Source organism: Artemia franciscana, chromosome 3, assembly GCF_032884065.1.
Source record: "Artemia franciscana chromosome 3, ASM3288406v1, whole genome shotgun sequence".
Lineage (NCBI taxonomy): Eukaryota > Metazoa > Arthropoda > Branchiopoda > Anostraca > Artemiidae > Artemia > Artemia franciscana.
The window spans coordinates 50,406,120-50,413,605 of NC_088865.1; positions in this window are offsets into that span (position 1 = coordinate 50,406,120).

A 7,486-nucleotide genomic window follows, 5' to 3' on the forward strand; every position below is an offset into this window, starting at 1 on the left:
CTCCATGACAAATTCCTCCGTGGAAGGATATCCCAACGTAACCCCCTCCCCTAAAACCCTCCTCCCAACCAAAAAATCCCCCTGAAAACGTCTGTACACTTCTCAATAATAATTACTATATGTAAACACTGGTCAAAGTTTACAAATTGAAGCCCATCCTAAGGACATAGTTATGAGTTTTTTCGACTATGCTGAATAAAATGGTTATCCCAGAACTTTGTTCCGGTGACTTTGGGGGAAAATGAGAGTGGGAGGAGGCCTAGGTGCCCTCCAATTTTTTGGTTACTTAAAAAGGGCACTAGAATTTTTTATTTCCGTTAGAATGAGCCCTCTCGTGTCATTTTAGGACCACTGGCTCGATATGGTCACCCCTTGAGGAAGAAAAAAAACAGAACAAATAAACACGGATCAGTAATCTGTCTTCTGGAATTGGAATAGATTGAAAAATAAAAATTTCACATTTTTGTAGATAGGAGCTTGAAATTTCAGAATTTCAGAAATAATTTTCAAGCCAGTCAAAATAAAGGTTCTCAACCCATTTTTTGTGGTTGGTGTTCCCAACTCTTTTTTTTCTTTTTTTTTTTAACCTAGGTTCTCTTAACCAAAGAACGTACAGGTGTAAGTTTCAAGTTTTTCAGAAAATAAACTGTACTCTTTCTTATGGAAGATATTCTCCCAACGTATCCTATTTTATCTTATTCATGGGGTTTTCCTCCTGGCCCAAAGATTTGAGGGCATATGCTTCGAGCTGATTAGGAAAAAACTAATCCCTTTTTGGGCTTTGCTTTGAAGAGACCATGCCCTTAATATTAATTTTTTATTAGGTTCCTATTGGACTGGGTATTTTAGCCGCATGTTTAATATTAATAAGGAGCAATAAGGTTATTGGCCTATTTCTGAGTCCCCTAACACCCACTTCCCCTTCCGACAGAAATGTGAAATCACCTTCGCCCAGGCAACAATTTTCGTTAGTGTCAAGGCAATTGGGATTAAAGTTGATAGACCGTTTTCAAAAACAATATTTGGGGTGTCTGTACCCCAATTAAAAATAATATCTTTAAGGTAAATTCTAATATTTAAATCAAATTTTCTTTGCAATTTTTCTTTTTGCATTCATGTCTCCGTGGCCCAAGGACTTTAGGATATGTGTTTCAAGCTGGTCCAAAAAATTACATCAACATAATCACCCTTTTCCAATATAAAGGGCACAGGAAAGGGTTGGTTGCTCTCCAAACACTTTAAGCTCTTAAAAATGGTACTATAACTTTCAATTTCCTATCAAATGATTTACCTTCCGACTTATACGACGATTTGTTCCGTACAACACATAAGTACAACAAAATCAACAGAACAAATAGATGAGAACAAAGGTACAAAGGTACATCACAAGTACAACAAAATCAACAAGGAAAAGGGTCAACAAAACAAACGGATGAGCCTGTGATATGGGGTGAGCTGTCAATAAGCTTGTGCCAATAACTTATCATGAAGCTCCTATAGTTTTGCAGTTATATCTGGAGCTTCAAATTTTCGTTTTATTCTCCGATTTCGACACGATAGAGGTAGATAAAACAGGTATTTATATCATTTATAGTAACATCTACGTAGTTTACTTAAGTCACTCTTTCTCAGCGGAATGAAGGTCCCAGAAAGATAAAGTACAGAGTGATCACAAAAAACTGAATACAAAGAAACCAGAGCCTTTCGATTATACTTAGACCGGTTTGACACAATCTTAAAGTAACCAAATCTGACTTTTATACAAGCTTCAGATATTGCAGGCTGGCAGAAGGACAAAATATTTTTACAAATTGTTAAACCAAGCCACCGAAAATTTTCAACAGAGGGAACTGATGTATTTTTTATTTGAAGAGGAGTATTTGGCAAGGTACCGTTAAAACAAATATACTCGCATTTTTCAAGTTTCAGATTTAGCCCAATATCAAGGAAATCCTTTTTAGCCCTTTGAACTGTGCGGGATAGGTAAGATGTGCATCTACTGATAAGGAGAATATCATCTGGGTAAGCAATATATGACACATCAGTAAACTCCATAAAAGTCGTCAGAGAGATCTTGTCAATTATTCCAGCAATACATATCTTTGAAATATAAGGTGACAACACTCCACCTTGACGTACACCACAATGGACTGCAATATTTTCTTGCATGAGTTTTAAAATTTTTAAACGCAATTTTGAAGTTTTAAACGCATTTAGTTTTAAACGCAAATGCGTTTAAAACTTTAAGCCATTAGTTTTAAACGCAAGTGTTCGAGTACTATCGAACGCCTTAGAAATATCTAACGAGTAAAAATTAACTTTCTCATTTCGTTGAAAGGCTTGACGTAGAACATCCGTGAGTACAATGTGGGCGAGTGCACAACTTATTCCTTGCTTGAACCCAAACTTATTTTCTCCATAAATGCGCTCTCATTGATGATGATGAATTGGGCACTGTAGTAGAAGGTGATTGACTGTTTCCACTTGATCACAGCAGCTAAACTTTGGGTTTTCATTACAGAAGCGGGCTAAGTATAATTTGTTCCTACAGGTTCTGATCGCAGCCTGAATAGTATTTTACCCTGTTGTCTTTATTACTGTAAAGTTCTTTTTCAAAAAACTGTTTTTGTTTCCTGGTAACATGAAAATGTAATATGAAAAAGTTTTTCAACTGAAAGTAAGGAGCAGTATTAAAACTTAAAACGAACAGAAATTATTACGCACATGAGGGGTTCACCTCCTCTTAATACCTCGCTCTTTACGCTAAAGTATTTATAATAATTTCAACTATTTATTCTGTGGCCTTTGTGATTCAGGGATCATTCTTAAGAATTGAAACAAAATTTAAGCTTTAGTGTAAAGAGCGAGGTATTGACGAGGGGGTAAACCCCCTTATATACGTAATAAAAACATATGAATATAGAAGTTCGTCACGTAAGTTAATTTGTAATTTATGTATATTTTTTACTAATCAAAACGTTCGTAAAAAACTAAAAGTACTCGTTGTCTTTTTAAGTAACAAAAAAATTGGACGGCAACTAAGCCTCCTCCCCCGCTCTTTTTTTTCTCAAAATCGTCCAATCAAAACTATGAGAAAGACATTTAGCCCAAAAAAATTTTTTTGTAGAATAAAAAAAATTACTCTGGAAGTTTCAAGCTCTTATCTACAAAAATGTGAAATTTTGTATTTTTTAATCCATTCCAATTCCAGAAGACAGATCACTGATGCATGTTTATTTGTTTTGTTTTTTTCTTCCTCAAGGGGTGACCGTATCGACCCAGTGGTCCTAGAATGTCACGAGAGGTCTCATTCTAACGGAAATTACAAGTTCTAGTGCCCTTTTTAAGTAGCCAAAAAAACTGGAGGGCACCTAGGCCTTCTCCCACTCTCATTTTCCCCCAAAGTCACCGGAACAAAGTTCTGGGATAACCGTTTTATTAAGCATAGTCGAAAAACCTCATAACTATGTCCTTGGGGATGATCTACTCCCCCATAGTCCCCGTGGGATGGGCTTCAATTTATAAACTTTGACTAGTGTTTACATATAGTAATGATTATTGAGAAGTGTACAGACGTTTTCAGGGGGATTTTTTGTTGGGAGGAGGATTTGAGGGGAGGGGGATACGTTGGGAGATCTTTCCACGGAGGAATTTGTCATGGAAGAAGAGAATTTCGAATAAGGGGGCGTAGGATTTTCTAGTGTTATTTAAAAAAAACAATGAAAAAAAAATATGAAAAAGTTTTTCAACTGAAAGCAAGGAGCAGTATTAAAACTTAAAGTGAACAAAAATTATTAAGCACATGAGGGCTTCACCTCCTCTTAATACCTCACTCTTTACACTAAATCACTTTTAATAATTTCAACTATTTATTCTGTGGCCTATGTGATTCAGGGATCATTCTTAAGAATTGAAACAAAATTTAAGCTTTAGTGTAAAGAGCGAGGTATTGACGAGGGGGCAAGCCCCCTTATATACGTAATAAAAGTAAATGAATATAGAAGTTCGTCACGTAAGTTAATTGGTAAGTTACGTGAATTTCTTACTAATAAAGACGTTCGTAAAAAACTCAAAGTTCTAGTTGTCTTTTTAAGTAACCAATAAATTGGACGGCAACTAGGCCTCCTCCCCCGCTCTTTTTTTTCTCAAAATCGTCCAATCATAACTATGAGAAAGCCATTTAGCCAAAAAAAAAATAATAATGTGGAAAATTCGCTTTAATTATTCTTGTTCGGAGAACCAAAATCAAAACATGCATTAATTCAAAAACGTTCAGAAATTAATGTAAAAAAAAAGTTTTTTTTTTTAATTTAAGGTAAGGAGCGACATTAAAACTTAAAACGAACAGAAATTATTTCGCATATGAAAGGCGCTGTTCCCTCCTCAACGGCCCACTCTCTATGCTAAAGTTTTTTACTATTTAAAAAGTATAGTTGAGAGAAAGTCAAACTTTAGCATAAAGAACGGGGCGTTGAGGAGGGAACAGCTCCTATCATATACGGAGTAATTTCTGTTCGTTTTAAGTTTTAATGTCACTCCTTACTATAAGTTAAAAAAACTTGTTTTTTTTATATTAATATGTAGTCAGGGCCAAGAGAACTATATTGAAGGCAAGAAAGTTCGTAGAGTCAAAAACTAGGAGCTATATTTTTCTGCGTCTTTTTTGATATGTGTAAATCGCAAGTCTGGCCAAATATGAGGGGTTCTTGAAATATACTTTAGATTAGGTTTGCTTATATGAATGCTAATACGAATTCTCCATATTAGCAAAAATAACACAAATTCAAGCTGCTGGTAAATATGTAAATTTACTGACAATACGAAATTGAGCTTACTCCTAACTCCCGTCTTAAGTCTTAATTACTTATATCAAAGTAATGCAGCGAGTACTTGAGAAAAAAATTATATTTAAATAAAGAAAGCATAATTTAAAAACACATACTTGCTGTTAGATATCAATGATAATCAGTCAAATGGCAAGGACCAGAAATTAAGCAGATTGTCCATTATTCGCAAATGTATTTTATATCAGAAAAAAATGGTTGGCATGCAAAGGGAGAAACAAACTGAAAAACTACAGAAACAAAATTCAATACCAGGCACTAAGAAACGAAAATCCTTTCAATACAAATATCGCTTCTGAAGAAAAGCATGAGAAACGGGATATCAACACAAAACAAATTATACGAAGATACAGAAATTCCTTCAATAAAAGCATCCCCAATGAAAAAAAAATAAACCTTGTCAAATTCTCTGACTCACCTAAACGTTTTTGCACTACAAGCTGGTACGGGACATAAAACTTATGTGCCTCTGAGTAGAAAGATAAATCAAAAGACAACAGTGTGTTGCCAGCTTAGAAAAATAATGTATACACAATGCCTCATGAAATGCTTCAAGGATCAAGTTAAAACTTTCGGGGAGCGTTAGGGGGGGATATAGACTTTATTTAAGACACATAGCATTTAATAAATTATCATAAATTCAAATAAGGATCGAGTAGTGAGTGACAAACAATCTTCAAGATGGGCTCCTTTTCATATACGGAAATATTTCTGTCCGTTTTAAGTTTTAATGTTGCTTCTTACTTTTAGTAAAAAAAAACTTGTTTTTTGTAATTAATTTCTGAACGTTTTTCAACTAATAACAGTCTAACTCTAGCGTAAAGAGCAAGGTATCAAGGAGGGGGGCACCTTTCATATATATGAAGGCGGCAACCCTGCCCAACGCGGAAATATCCTTGTGTGAAATTTCATCCTACGTAAATTAAACCTTCCCCCCCGTCAAATACCCTCCAGACAGTTCCATCCTCGCTGTAAAAATTGAATATGCAAAAAGTATACGTATACTAAAGTATACGTATACTATATACTAAACTATATTAAACTAAATACGTATACCATGTAATAAACTATACTAACGTCTAGGTAATAATTTCTGTCCATTTTAAGTTTTGATGTTGTTCCTTAGTTTCAGTTGAAAAAAATTAAAAATAAATTTAATTTCTAATTGTTCTCAGATAATACCCGGAAATTTGGCTCTGCTCCGTGAAAAATTCCTTCCACGATGGAAAAATTCCACCGTGAAAAGATTTTTTCACGTAAAAATACCCCCTCCCCTCCAGAGAAATTCCCCCGAGACAATTCCATCTAGCTGAAAATTCCACCCAGAAACTTTCTTGCGGACAATCTCAGGTGAAAAATATTTCTTGCGCACTTTCCTTTGAAAAAGAGTTTAATTTCAGATTTATTTTAAAATCATGCCGGTAATCCCCTCACGTGAAAAGTTTCCCGACAAAAAAACCTGGAAAAGGGTATTTTCCGGCGAATTTTTTTTTTTGGGGGGGGGGCACGAAAAAACTTTTGAAACGCATCAAAAATGTGAAATTAATATCTACTCCCTTATAATTTCTGGGTATATTTTTGGTCTACGCTGTTATTATGAAAGTAAAGAATAAGATTAAATTCCAAAATGAGCAGAATTTATTCCTTACAGGAGAGGAAAGGGATTTCCCCCTCCCTATCCACACCTCCACCTCGAGGTCAGAGAGACTTCAGAGTGGGCTAATTAGATCAGAAATTGAGTGTTCTAGTCATTTTTCTTGAAGTCCAAAGGGATTGGAGACCAGCCAGCTACGTGGGGATCATATTTTTCGGGGAGGGGGGTATTTTCCATGTTTTTCCGGGGGATATTTTCCATGGGGAGCTGTTTTCCGCCAGGTGTTTTAGAGGGGCTATTCTCCGGGGGGGGGTAAAAGCCGGAAAGGGCAAGGAGAGTTAAAAAAGGACCGCTAATATCTTGAGATACGTCAAACGAGGCATGCTCAATGCGGATAAAAACCAGAACAGAGCATAAACGTCTAAAAATAAGAAAAAAGGAATTGCAACTAATCAAGTGAAGAAGAAAAGGGTGAAGATGACGTCAGAATCGTGCGTCAATAAAACTAAAAGTAATTAAAATCTATACTGCATTAGGCTGGACTCTGTATACCTCGATGGGGTTGGAGTAGCTTAAATACATTTGGTTTGCTTTGTTGTGCGGGAGGGGGGTAAATTTTTTTCTGATTTTCTCTTTTTAATATTGTCTCTAGTTTTCTTATCTCTTCTTGCACTGTTTTTGTTGTTCCATTCTTCCAGTTTCGAATTTCTTTCGTTTTTATTCTTTTGTTGTACTAATATGAATGTATAAATAAATCTTAAGACGAGTTCAGCTAAAATTTAATATGCAAATAAAGCTTAAAACGAACAAAAATATTTCACTATTGTAGCATTAATGAAGCCCAAAACGAACAGAAACTAAATAAACAATCATAGCAAATAAAGATACAACATGTACTAACATAAATGAATAAATAAACCTTAAAATGAATAAAGCATTAATTAAATATACGAATTAAGATTGAAACGAACAAAAATCTATTCAAAAAAGAGGGTACTGCCTCCTTCCCTAACTGTAAAAGTCTAAAACCTACTGCGTCATTGGCGCT